General features: G+C 30.7%; 1 long non-coding RNA gene across 1 annotated transcript; it reads right to left on the reverse strand.

The window, feature by feature from the left end:
- Positions 1-7,567: 7,567 nt before the first annotated feature.
- On the reverse strand, positions 7,568-8,600 carry LOC112771465 (uncharacterized). The gene is made up of 2 exons (XR_003187088.2): positions 8,473-8,600; positions 7,568-7,913 (listed from the first exon to the last, which is right to left on the reverse strand). It is a non-coding gene; the product is annotated as an uncharacterized lncRNA (long non-coding RNA).
- Between the last annotated feature and the right edge of the window lie 6,170 nt (positions 8,601-14,770).

The raw sequence follows: 14,770 nt of genomic DNA on the forward strand, positions 1-14,770 counted from the left end.
CCTTTCCAATCTCCAACTCATTCATGCCCTATAAAGCCTGAAGCACTTAACACACAGATCACGGCATCGAATGGAATAAAGGAAAATTAAAATACATAATTAAAAGTCTCTAGGAAGCAAGTTTTCAATCTTGTAATAATTTTAGGAAGGAAATATAAATGCATGCTAATCATATGAATAAGTGGGTAAAGATCATGATAAAACCACACAATTAAGCACATTATAAACCATGAAATAGCGGTTTATCAGTGACCAACCTTTTTCACCTTAATTCTCTATTGGTTGCAAAATCGGTCACTAAATTAAAAAATAGCGACAGATTTTGTAACCAATAATTCCAAGCGTTACATCCTCATTTCGGTTGCTAAGTTAAAAGATAGTGACCAATTTTAGCGACCAACTTTATGTTACTCGTATAAAAATTTTATCAGTCGCTAAATTGGTTGCTATTAGTGACCGATTTTTTTGTCACTAAAATTGGTCGCTAATTGTAATTTAGCAATCGATTTAGCGACCAACATTTTTCCAATCCTTGAAATACTATATCGGTTGCTAAATCAGTCGCTATTTGCAACCAATTTTTTTGGTCACTAAAATCGGTCGCTATTCTGAAATTTTCTTGTAGTGTATGAAGCTTTAAAACTGTTGTGGCGCTTTGTCTTGGTTTGCTTTACAGCTTGAGGTAAGGCTTAGAGTGATAGGGTGTTACATTACTAAGTCTTTCATCGAATGGTGGGATAGTTACTACTCCCATTACCCCCAATCTCTGAATGATATTTTTGAAAGGATTAATCAAAACCTTTCCAAACACAACTGAAACATCCGTTCAAAAGCTCTGAAGAGAAAGGCAGAGTTAGAAAGACATCAAAAAAGGAAAAAGAAGACAAAAGTTTTTATAGGTAACAAGGTGATCTTGAATTAAATTTAAGTTCTTTGATATAATCTTTCATACTATTATCCTCTTATCTTAAACTTTCAATCTTTTATTATAGTTGGAATCTTCTACTGAAGGATCATCCGATAAAAGCACCACAATTTCTCCAAAGAAGACTCCCACATATTCAAGTGATTCCTTTTCCATCTGCAGTACTTCGAAATCAATCAACAATAATATGTTATAAATCAAGTGTGTGATTTCAAACTACTTACCAACCAAACAAGACAATCTACTAACTACGAACAAATTGTTCACTCTATTGAAGGTATTATCCAACCCATTGATGAAGTTGTCCAACCTATCCATGATGATGATATACCAAAGGAGCTAAACCAAGTCAATCCTCGAGAAATCCAAGCCCTTGAAAATAAACTTGATCCTCCTTAAATCTAGGTTGACCTTACTCTTAGTTCTTCTCCTTCTAAAGGAAGCAGTCCCAATGTTGAGGACAACAATATGGTTAAAAAACATCCCCTAACCCATTGCAAAACTTGATAACACACCCAGTCCGACTAATGAAGCTGAACCTACTTTGACTCCAATCCAAAAGATAACGAAATTCCATCAGCCCCTATTTCTAGCCCATAAGAAGTTGATTTAGATCATCTTCTTTTTGTCATGTCCAGTATTACTTTCAAAACAAAAATCCTATCCACAACTTCAGGAACTGAAGAATCACCAGGTCATAGACTTCCAAAGGAATTGACTCCTCACGCAATTGAGATGCTAAAAACTCTTGCTGATTTTTTAAAGCACACTATGGATGAGTTGGTCAATCGAGATGACTTGAATTCCACCTTTTCTGATATCCTATGTTCTTCTCTGGAATATCGAGTTCCAAGTTCTCTAAAGTGGTAAAACAATTCGAGAAGATCGCCAACAATTTACTTATTTCTCACCAGCAGCTTGGTGCTTAAGAAGATAATGGAAGAAATCGAAACAGAAGTTGCAGAACTAGAAACTTCTTATGCGTCTTTAGAAAGAACTTACAAAAAATATGAAGTCAATGTCGATGATGCTGCCAGTACTCGATTTCAACTAGCTTGACGTAGAGAAGAACTCAAAAGAGAACTCACCAAAATTCGAGAAGAAGAAGTTAGGTTGGAACGAAGGCCCTTACTTAAAAGCTGAAAAGAGGAAAAAGAACTTGTTTCGAGATCTTTATGGGATGAAAAACACTTTGGCTGACATCAAAAGAAAATATGAAAAATTTTAACAAGAGCGTGAAGAAATTGTCGCCTATAATTATTTTGATGAAGAAAGGATTTACTTTCAATTTGAGTTGGAAGAATTATTGCTGCCCTACATTTATTTCAAGTTCTTTTGTAATTAATTTGTTCTTGGTTACTTTGGTTTGTAACGCTTTAAATTTTGACGCTAAACTTTTACTTTTGAGTTAAGTCCTATTTTGTAAACATCAAATGTTTTCTATTGATATATTTAGCCTCGGCTTCACTTTCTGTGTGGCTAATTCAATACGCATTTTCTAAATACAGTTGGATTAGTTGAAAGTTTCCAAACCACAATTAGGCGTCCATTTTGCATAACTTTCAAGACTAACTCACCAATTTCAAAAACTTTTCGTTTTACCGGTGGATTTTAAATATGATCTATATCATTTGTTTTAACTGGTGTGATTGTTTGTTTTTTTCGTTCTGTCCATTATTTTTTTAACTGTTTCAAGTATTTTCTTTTTGGTTTCTTCATTATTATTTATTTATTTTTCCTTTTCTGATTTTGTTAATTCCTTAATTAATCTTATGTTTGTTGAAGTGTATTTATTTTCTTAAGATTTGAAATTATTTTTATTTATCGCTGTTTTGTCTTATGAATTTTAATTGGACACTACTGTACTAATTTGTATCTTTTGTATCTTATATTATAATTTATATGTCAAAATCATCAATATTTTCCGAATGCTTATTTATTAATAGTTTAGCGGTATGAGATTTTTTTTAAGAGTATTGCTACATATACAAGTCTTTTTGGCATATAAGTCATACAAATTAATTTTAATCCAACAAAATCTATTTACATAATGTGCGCGTGAAATTACATTGTTCCTCTTTGTATCCCGCTTTTCTCCTCCTCCTCCTCTTTCTTCTTCTTCTCCTGATTCTTTTTTGCGTTTCTCCTTCTTTTTTTTCGCGTGTTTCATCTTTATCGTCCTTTTTTTATTACTGTTGTTGTTGCTGCATTTTTTTCCTCCTCCTATTTCTATTGATTTTGCAACATTATGTATTTTTTTTCTTTATTTGATTTTTTTCTCCCAAGAAGAATTATGAGAATATGAAATAAGAAGATGAAGAAGAAGAAGCAGCAGAAGATGAAGAGGAGGAAAAGGAAGAGTTTTGAATTATGCAGAACTTATCAGCACACATACACAAAAAAGTTTTAAACAATACACTCAAATATCTTTGTGTTACACCAAAATATCTTTGTGTTATACTCAAATTTGGTGCAAATACAGAAAAACGTTTCCTCTAATGCTGTATTTTTTTTCTTTTTTTCTTTATTTCTTTCTTTCTTTTAGTTGATTGAATGTAAGTTCATCCTCTTCTAAGTAATTTTGTACCATTATATATTTCTTCTTCTTTGTTTAATTTTTTTATTTTTAATCTTGTTAACAGAGTAAAACAAGAAAAAATTTGAAAATGTAAAACAAAAAAGAAAAGATGAATAAGAAAAAAGAAGAAGAAGAAGATGGTGATGATGATGAAAAAAAGAAGAAGCGGCAGAAGATGATGAGGAGGAAGAGGAAGAGTTTTAAATTATGCAGAACTTATCAGCATACGTACACCAAAAATTCTTAAACAATACACCTAAATATCTTCGTGTTACACCCAAATATCTTCGTGTTACACCCAAATTTGCTACAAATACAGAAAAATATTTTCTTTAATGTAGAACTTTTACATTACATTCAATTCAAACCATCAACAATGAATAACAATTTTCACAAACAAAAACAACATTATTCACCTACAGAATCATAAACTACTAACGAAACATTAACTAGAATCGAACCACACCTTAGCCACTTGATTAGATTCAAAACAATAACCAATTTCATTGTAGTTCAATTGAAAATCTGAACTTGAATTATTCATTATCTTCAACAACGAGATAACTGATGATGGGAGAGAAGGAGGAAAAGGAAGGAGGAGAAGAAATTTCAATGAAAAAGAAAGAGGAGGAGGAGGTGGTGTTGGTGACGATGATAACGAAAAAAAAAAAAAACAAAGAAGAAGAAGAACGTGCAGTAAGAAGAAAAGAGAAGAAGAACGTGCAGTAATGGCACGAAGAAAAATGTGCGCGTATGAATATAAATGACTTGTATAAACTTGTATCGAAAAATAACTTGTATGTGGAGAATAATTATTCTTTTAATTAATGCTTAATGATATGCATTTGTTTGATTAATATTTAATATCTGCACTTAATGTCTATAACAAATAAGTATATTTTTATTACCTGATAATGTATTGTATATCGTTTAGGGTTTGATGTATGTTTTTGTTTTCGTTAAATACTTTTGTTGTACGATTCAACTATACCCGTGCGTTGCACGAGTCATTAAACTAGTGGTACTGTTAAGAAGGTGCTATGAGAGTGGTGACTTAGATGCATTTTTAGTGTTTTTTAATAGGTTGAGCAGTCCTTAATTTTAAATATTATAACATTACAAATTTATAAATATTACATATTTACACATATATAACATTATTTTAAAAATTTTTATTCATTACTTAATCTCAACCATGTTTTTGTTTTTTTTTTTGGTCAGGATCTCAACCATGTTTTAAATCTCAATATGTTTATTCATGAAGCTAATGAATTACTGCTGTGAAGAGACCTCACCACAATCTAAAGAAAGGGTGGTGGAGTACTTACAATAAAACACATGGATCGACAATCATGTTATTATGGGTCTAGGTACCAAAAAACTTTGGACATATTTCATATCCTTCTTTTATAGTGAATGACAAAAATTTAGAATAGTTCAGTCGGTGCTGGATTTAAATTTACTTTAGATTTCATCTCATCATGAGCCATAACATTGCTCCCACATCAAGAGCTAGTACTGCTAGAATTTTGAGCACTATGTTATGCCTACTGTGCTCTACCTATGCCCTTGAAATGTGTCCAGAACGGTTTTATTTTGAATATCTACACTTTTTCTTTCTGCTTCTACTGCCACTCATATGCCAAACGAAACAATGGCCCCTAAACTTCAACCTTTTTTTAATAAATTATTCATAAATTTTACTTTTAATTTTTTTAACAATTTTTATTTTAGTCGTTTTACATTGAAAAATTAAACTTTGATCTTTATTCAAATTTTATTCTAGCTTCGTTTCTATTATCACTTCATTTTTTCGGTCATATCCTCATTGTAAATTTTTCTGTCAATTTTTTATTTAAAAAATGTATTTTTTTTTTGTGACTAATGTATTTTTATTATACCAGCAGAATATTATGATTTATCATTAAAATTTTTTATAGTAAAACCAGTATAAAATAACTACTTCCTTCTGTCAAATTTGGTTCAACGAATCTGACGACAGTAATTATTATAAATCAGACCATATATTCATTAAGATTGAATGAACATTTTATATCCTTAGGAACATATATTTATTGCCAATAAAAAAAAATTTAGTTAACATATTTTCTAAAGATATGATAAGTTTATTATTAAAAATTTTTTTAAATATTTTTATTTAATACATATAGAATATATATTAAAAATTTAAAATTTTATATTTTTAATGAACATTTATTTAATTAATAAACTTAATATGTAATTTTAGAACACAAAATAAACAGACTCTAAATTATCTTTAACTTTATTTGGTCGACGACGACTTTAGCTAGAAACACAATGCAATTAGTGCGATAATTATTAGGAATACTTTGTGTCCATTAACCATGGTTCTGAAAACCGAACCGGACCGGCCGGTTCAACCGGAAAAACCGGGAACCGGTCACCTAACCGGTCCGGGTAAGGTCAGAAACCGTCTGGCAAAAAACCGGGGAAAAAACCGGTCGAACCGGCGGTTAACCGGTAAACCGGACGAACCGTCCGGTTTTTTTACGGTTTTTTGCGGTTAAAAAAAAAAAAAAAAAACGCCTAATTGTAATTGCCTAAACGAAACGAGCCCTAAATCAGTAAATCGACTCCACTCCTCTCTCAAAAACTCAATCGACTCCTCTCCTCTCTCAAAAACTCAATTGGAAGAAGAACAGAAAAGAACCCTAGCGGAACCCACAACCACTGTTCAAGCGCCGTCTCCTCTGTTCAAGCGCTCTCTCTCTCTCTCTCTGTTCGCCGGTGTGGCCCGCGGAACCCACAACCACCGCATCTCCTCTCCTCTGTTCGTCGGTGTCGCGCCGTGGAAGCTCCGTCGCCGTCCTAGGAAGCTGTGTCGCCATCGTAGGAAGCTCCCTCGCCATCGTGTGGAAGCTCTGCGGCCGTCGCGCCGTCTCCTCTGTTCAAGCGCTCTCTCTCTGTTCGCCGGTGTGGCCGTCTCCTCTGTCGTCGCCGTCACTCCCCTTCCTCCTCGCCGCCGGTAAGCAGTAAGCACTCTGAGTGTTGATGCAGGACCCAGTCTTCATATTTGCAAATCACTTCACTCGAAAGCAGACAGATGCAGGACAAATATAATTACATTTGGCATCAAAATTTTCATTATGTCTAAAATTGTGAATGAGTACATAGTCTCTTACTTATTTTATGAAACTGGAATAATCTTGTTGATGGTTGATTTATGATTCTAGAATGATTTTCTGAAATGATGATGATATTGTTACTGATATGTTGTTGGCTTCTTGTTGATTCTCTGATGGTTATTGATCAGTGATGATTGGTGCCTTTGATTTTGAATTGGAGTTGGGTTTAATTATGAGTTATTTGGGTTTAATATGAGTTGCTGAGTTAATAATATACTGATTTTGTTGATGTTTGCTTATTATAAATTGCTGATTTTCTGAAATGATGATGATGTTGTTGCTTGATGATATATTGTTGGCTGCTTGTGGATTTTCTGATGATTACTGATTAGTGATGATTAGTGCCTTTATTTATTTCTGAATTGGAGTTGGGTTTAATTGTGAATTGCTAGGTTTAATTCTGAGTTGCTGAGTTGATTTTGTTGATGTTTGCTTATTTTGAATTGTTGATTTTCTAAATTGATGATGATGTTGTTGCTTGATGATATATTGTTGGCTTGTTGCTGATTTTCTGATGATTACTGATTAGTTGGAGATTTTGTTGTTAGTATTTTTTTTGGGTGTAGAACATTATGGTAAATTTTGAAATTTTGGATTTCATTAGGTTAGAAATGATCAAATTTAAATATTTGAAATTATATATTAAATTTTTAATGAATATTTAATTAAACCGGTTGAACCCCGGTTGAACCCCGGTCGAACCGTTGAACCAGTGAACCAGTTATCTTACCGGTTCATTGACCGGTTCGGTTCTCGCAACCTTGCCATTAACAACAATATATAGGTATCTACTCATATCGAGTTTGTGTTTAGTGTAGGATTAGAATTTTTTATTGTTTATAGAAGGGAAAAAAAACTCAGTATATGATATTAATGATAAAATGGGAAAGGCAAGAATTTATAAATCATAGTACAACCACTATTTAATTATTAGTTATTTGATAGATAATAATACAATCATCATCACTACTTTATTCCCCATGCATTATTATAACAAATTAACACCGGGGATCGGGACATTGCTGACTTGGATTCGGATTTGGATAGGTACAAACGCATCCGTGGTTTGGAAAGCATTCTCCCTTGGTCGAAACCCTACCATGAAAAAACACGCAAATACTATCACATGCCGCATTTGGGTCATATTTATTTTTTGGGTTGGATGGTGAACAATACTCAGCACCGGCTGCACAACCCGTGCATGTTATCCTGTTCGCCTCTGTCATCTTAATTTGGTTATTACCTATAAATATTCAGACATAAAACACAGTCATTAGCGAAGAAACTAAAATCATATAACAATTGCTGAAATCAAAATGTTATAACTAAAATCATACAAAAGTATAGCAAATATATGTTTTTATTAATTTAAAAATTTTTAATAAAAAATATATAAAATTTAATTTTTTATTGAGAATAATCTTAGTGTATGTCTTTAGATTCCATTTGATTTCTATCGTGAAAGATAAATGCGAGAAAGAAGGATATAAAAAAAAAGATTTTGTTCTAGAAACAAAAATTTACAAATTTTCTATTCATTCAACAGGAGAAAACATAATGTACAGAGAGCCAAAAACTTTAGTTGTCAAGAATAGTAGTAAAAGAAGGTAATTTGTTGTGGATGGTAAAAAGAAGATAAAATAAAAACAATTTTTTTAAATTTTGGCGTCTTTGTATCTTTATTTTTCTCAAAGAAAACACAGAGACGTTTTTTTATTTGGGGCATCTCAAATATTTTATTATCTTAGGACAACATCTAAATAGAATATGATGGCATGTTATTTGATAAATTAGATGCATACCAAAGTCTACGCATAGAACAAATAAGAAGACGAAAAAATATAAAAGTATTTTCATATCACAAATTTGAAAACTTAATTCATACCCTACTATAGAAGAGACTCAAAAGAACTAGTATTTACTATTTATAGGCACTCAATGACAACAAAACTTTTTTACAAATTTATAATTTATTAAATAGTCTTTGTCTATGAAATTCGGACATTTCGCTGAGTTGTCGTAGTGTCCACATGTCGAACATATTTCAGACACGACACTCACCGACACTAAACTGATAGGCATGTCTATGCTATGTCCAAACCGTATCTTAATAAAACATAAAAAAAATTTTACCGGACACACTTGGACACACCTAAATACTATCACATGTCAGCGTGTCCGGTCTTATTCTTAACATATATTCTTGAAATAAATTTATTAAAACAAAAAATATTTTATATAATTGATATAATTAAAATACGACATTAAAAATAATTAAAAAATGAATTTATATTTTAATATTAATAAAATATCAAAATATCATTATAATTTATCAAAAAAATACTTTATATTTTATATGTATGCGTGTCCCCATGTCTTATAAAATTTTAAAATTTGCGTGTCGACATATTCTATGTTATATCGTATTCAATATTCGTGTCAATGTCTGCGCATCATAGGTCTTCGTCAAGTGATGATTTTCATTTTCCAAATTAACCCTCATTTAATATTTCCATGTTTAACGTATTTATTGACCATTCATTTATTACTATAAATGTTTCTCTTTATGTATATTTATTAATTATTAATATAAACGGAATTAATCCTTATTTAATATTTCCATGTTTAACGTATTTATTGACCATTCATTTATTACTATTTATTGCTATATAAATGTTTCCCTTTATGTATATTTATTAATTATTAATATAAACGGAATTTCATTTAAATGATGTCATCTTTTTGTTCTTTAATTTGTGCATATTTATTTATTACTAAAAACAAAAAATAATTTTTTTTAATAATCAAAATATTAAATATTAAATATATATTTAAAAAATAATTTTAAAGATTAGATTTTGATATAATTTTATGTAAATATTATAAAAAAAATACGATATTTTCATTCTTAAAATTTGATAATTTGTTGTCAAGTAATTTTTTTAATTTTTTTATTATGAATAACTACCTTTTTTTGAAAAATAAAAAATCTAAAAATTAAATTTTATGTGAATTTTTTTGTATTTTCTAAAATATTTATTAAAATATTTTTATTGAAATTTAGATCAAATAAATAATTTATTTATTAAATACAAAAAATTTTTATTATTTATAAAAAATATAATATTTATTAAATATTTTTATTCCATTTTTAAATTATTTAAATATTGTTTTGTCGATATTATTTTTTTAATAATTTTTTTTGTCAGGATCTAAATTTTTTGGATACCAAAATGGTCAATTCTCCCCTAAAATAGCGCACTAATTTAAAAATTCGCACATAATATAATGCACGTACCATGTTAATATGTTATTGAGCCACCCACCGTCATCTATTCAAAATTCTATACCCGTATTGACGAGTTTTATTATGTCTATCTAAATTATATCTTTTAATTGATTATTTCTAGAAATAAAAAGTTTAATTGATTATATTCTAATTTTTCTAATTATAGATACTGAGTAATCATTTCATCTTTAAATGAATATATATATAAAAGCTGATTTAAAAAATTAATAATACTAAAGAAACAAAAAAAAAAGTTAAAAATTATTTTATTTAGAATTTATTAATTACTATAACAATTAATGAATATTAAATAAAATAAATTTTAATTTATTTTAGCTAATTTTTTTTTATTATCAGATATTGCTATAAAAAACGGACTACTTTTAAAATGTATCAAGTCATCAAATTTTGTGTGCAGCTCTACCTAGCTATTTAAATCTTTATACCAATAATAAATTGAATATATCTCAAATTCATCTCATAATTCATCCTTTTTATAAATAAAATTTTTAATTAATTACATTTATATTTTTTATAATTGAATCATTTTTAAATATAGAACGTGTACTTTTGACTCTTAAATATACTCTTTTTAAAAAATATTCATTACTAATATAAAAAAAAAAAAGAAAAAAATTTAAAAAATAAAATAATTCAACTATAACTAGTCAAAATTTTTTTATTTGACTTCATTTATATAACTTTTTTATATTTTAATTTTTTATCTTACTCTCTTATCACTCAACTTATTACATTATATCTCTAACTATTAGGATGTAACATATCATATATTAATAAAACCTTTTATAATTTGATTTTTATATATATTATTACATTAAAGATTAATCATAATAATATACTTTGAATGTCATTAATGTGATTCATTTTTTTTTATAATCATTAATTTATTTTTTTCTTATTATTTCACTGCACCTACCTAATATTGTAGAGGGTGAAATAATTTAAATTTTAATTATCATTAATTTTAATTAATTTTTTTTATAATCATTAATTTATTGTCTCACTTACGTAATATTTGTTTCATATTTTTTAAAGTGAAATAATAATTTATTGTATTTTGAACACAAATATTTTCAAATTTTCTCATAATTGGATTTAGAAAATATCAAATACTTAAATTAATTTATTCAATTGATAAATTTACTCATAACATCCATAAGTTCATACACATAACATCCATAATTTCATATTAATAACATCCATAGTTTCATATACTCATAACATTCATAATTTTATATAGGGGAGTGCTAGGTAAACAATGACTATCTTGAACAACATGAACAACCACCAATCAAATAAAAACACATTACACTTTTAAATTACTCACCTAAATCTTAATATTAAAATAACCATCCGTACACCTAGTGAAATGAACATCCGATATATCTATTGTTCACATTGCTTAATATTTTTATTGTCTACTTATACTTTTCCTTTTATATATAAGATGTGTAAAATCCGGTTAAACCGTAATTAATTAAATAGGAGCGAATATGGTTAGAAAATTTAGCAATCGGAATTTGATAATTTAAATATGATATTTGAACTCAGTGAATTTTTCTGAGTTGGAAAACTGTTTTCTGAATAAAAATGCACACTGAAAATTTGACCGGCAGTACCGGTGGTGCACGAAATTGTGATAACACTTTTCACAACTCCGCACAACTAACCAGCAAGTGCACTGGGTCGTCCAAGTAATACCTTACGTGAGTAAGGGTCGATCCCACGGAGATTGTCGGTTTGAAGCAAGCTATGGTTATTTTGTAAATCTTAGTCAGGAGATTAATGATAAAAGTGATTTGATTATGAAAAGTAAATAACATGAAATAAATGGTACTTGTAATTCAGTAATGAGAAAAAGGTTGAGGCTCCGGAGATGCTTTGTCGTCTGAATCTCTACTTTTCTACTGTCTTCTTCTCCAAACACGTATGGCTTCCTTCAATGGCAAGCTGTATGATCCTCTCGGACGAAAAATACCAGGTACGATCTCTGCACGGCTAATCAACTGTCGGATTTTTTGTCTCGGATGAAAAATACCATGTATAGCTACCGCACGGCTAATCATCTGTCGGTTCTCACTAGCGTCGGAATAGGACCCCTGTCCTTTTGCACACTGTCATTGAGCCCAACATTTGCAGGTTTGTAGCTCATCACAGTCATCCCTTCTCAGATCCTACTCGGAATACCACAGACAAGGTTTAGACTTTCCGGACCCCAGGAATGCTGTCAATTGGTTCTAGCCTATACCACGAAGGTTCTAACCTCTGGACCCGGTCTGTAGATTAGAAACCCAAGAGATACGCACTCAAGCTGTCGCCCAATGACTACGTTGAGATCAGATAGAACGGGAGTGGTTGTCAGGCACGCATTCATAGGTTGAGGATAATGATGAGTGTCACGGATTATCATATTCTCTATATTGAAGTACGAGTGAGTATCTTAGAATAGAATCAAGCGTGATTGAATAGAAAACAGTAGTAATTACATTAATCCATTGAAACACAACCTAGCTCCTCACCCCCACCTATGGGGTTTAGAGACTCATGCCATCAAAGATACAATATGGAATGTAAAAAATTTCATGAGTTACTCAAATGAATCTCTAAAAGTAGTTTTTATACTAAACTAGTAACTTAGGGTTACAGAAAATGAGTAACTAGGTGCAGATAGTGCAGAAATCTACTTCTGGGGCCTACTTGGTAAGTGTTTAGGCTGAGCTTTCAAGCTTCCACGTGCATATGCCTCAAATTGGAGTTAAACGCCATCCTGGGTGCCAAAATGGGCATTTAACGCCAAGAATTATGCCAGTTCTGACGTTTTATGCCTGAAAGTTTTAGGCTGTCTTTTACCGCCAGTTTGGGCCAACATATCTTGGGTAAAGTATGGACTATTATATATTTCTCGAAAGCCCAAGATGTCTACTTTCCAACTCAATTAAGAGCGCACCAATTGGGCTTCTCTAGCTCTAGAAAATTCACTTCGAGTGCTGGAGGGTCAGAATCCAACAGCATCTGTAGTCCTTTTTCAGCGTCTTAATCAGATTTTTGCTCAGGTCCCTCAATTTCAACCAGAAAATACCTGAAATCATAGAAAAAAAATACAAACTCATAGTAAAGTCCAGAAATGTGATTTTTGCGTAAAAACTAATAAAAATATAATAAAAAGTAACTAAAACATACTAAAAACTACCTAAAAATAATGCCAAAAAGGGTATAAATTATCTGCTCATCACAACACCAAACTTAAATTGTTGCTTATCCCCAAGCAACTAAAAATAAAATAGGATAAAAAGAAGAGAATATATAATGAATTTCAAAATACCAATGAAGCTTAGTTCCAATTAGATGAGCGGGACTAATAGCCTCTTTGCTTCTGAACAGTTTTGGCATCTCACTTTATTCTTTGAAGTTCAGAATGATTGGCATCCATAGGAACTCAGAATTCAGATAGCGTTATTGATTCTCCTAGTTCAGTATGTTGATTCTTGAACACAGCTACTTTATGAGTCTTGGTCGTGACCCTAACCACTTTGTTTTCCAGTATTACCACCGGATACATAAATGCCACAGACACATAACTGGGTAAACCTCTTCAGATTGTGACTCAGCTTTGCTAGAGTCCCCAGTTAGAGGTGCCCAGAGCTCTTAAGCACACTCTTTTGCTTTGGACCACGACTTTAACCACTTAGTCTCAAGCTTTTCACTTGGACCTTCATGGCACAAGCACATGGTTAGGGACAACTTGATTTAGCCGCTTTGTCAAGGATTTTATTCCTTTGGGCCCTCCTATCCATTAATGCTCAAAGCCTTGGATCCTCTTTACCTTTGCCTTTTAGTTTAAGGGGTTACTGGCTTTTTCTGCTTGCTTTTTTTTTATTTATCTATTTTTTTATTTTTTTATTTTTTTTATTTTTTATTTTTTTGCAAGCTTTTGTTCTTCACTGCTTTTTCTTACTTCAAGAATCAATTTTATGATTTTTCAGATTATCAATAATATTTCTTCATTTTCATTATTCTTTCAAGAGCCAATAATTTTAACATTCATAAACAACAATATTGAAAATATGCATTGTTCAAGCATTCATTCAGAAAACAAAAAGTATTGCCACCATATCAAAATAATTACACTAATTTCAAGGTAGAATTCGAAATTCATGTACTTCTTGTTCTTTTGCAAATAAAAATATTTTTTCATTTAAGAAAGGTGAGGGATATATAGAATCATTCATAGCTTTAAGACACATACTTCTAAATTTTATTAATCATGGAATAAAAATAAGACATAAAATAAAACATCAAAGCAGACAGATAATAATAAAAGAAAGGAAATTAAAGACATAAAAATAAAAATAAATGACTCTAATACTAATGCTTATGTAGCTCTTAAAATAGGTGTCTAATAATAAAAGTTATCACAGAGTTAGGACTCAACAACCTTGATTTTGAGGGGTAGGTGCTCCTTCAATCTGTGGGACGTCCAACTCTTCAAGGGACAGCTTCTGACGCTTTAGCTCCTGTATTTCACGCCCTTGTTTCTCTTGTTCTATGAGCATTTTGCAGAGCATGCTGTTTTGATTATGTTGCTCTTCTTTGAGTTGACTCATAGCTTCTTGCAGCTTGGTGACAGAGGCCTCTAAGCGGGCCCAATAGTCAAATTGAGGAATTTCTGGAAGGAGTTCATGCGCCCCCTCTTGATGAGGTTATCTTGAATTTGAGTTCCATTCATCACTTTTTTGGTGATTGGGCGTTCAACTGGGATAAATTCATCCACACCCATCTTTACCCCTGCA

The sequence above is a fragment of the Arachis hypogaea genome, chromosome 18 (genome assembly GCF_003086295.3).
Source record: "Arachis hypogaea cultivar Tifrunner chromosome 18, arahy.Tifrunner.gnm2.J5K5, whole genome shotgun sequence".
Classification (NCBI taxonomy): domain Eukaryota; kingdom Viridiplantae; phylum Streptophyta; class Magnoliopsida; order Fabales; family Fabaceae; genus Arachis; species Arachis hypogaea.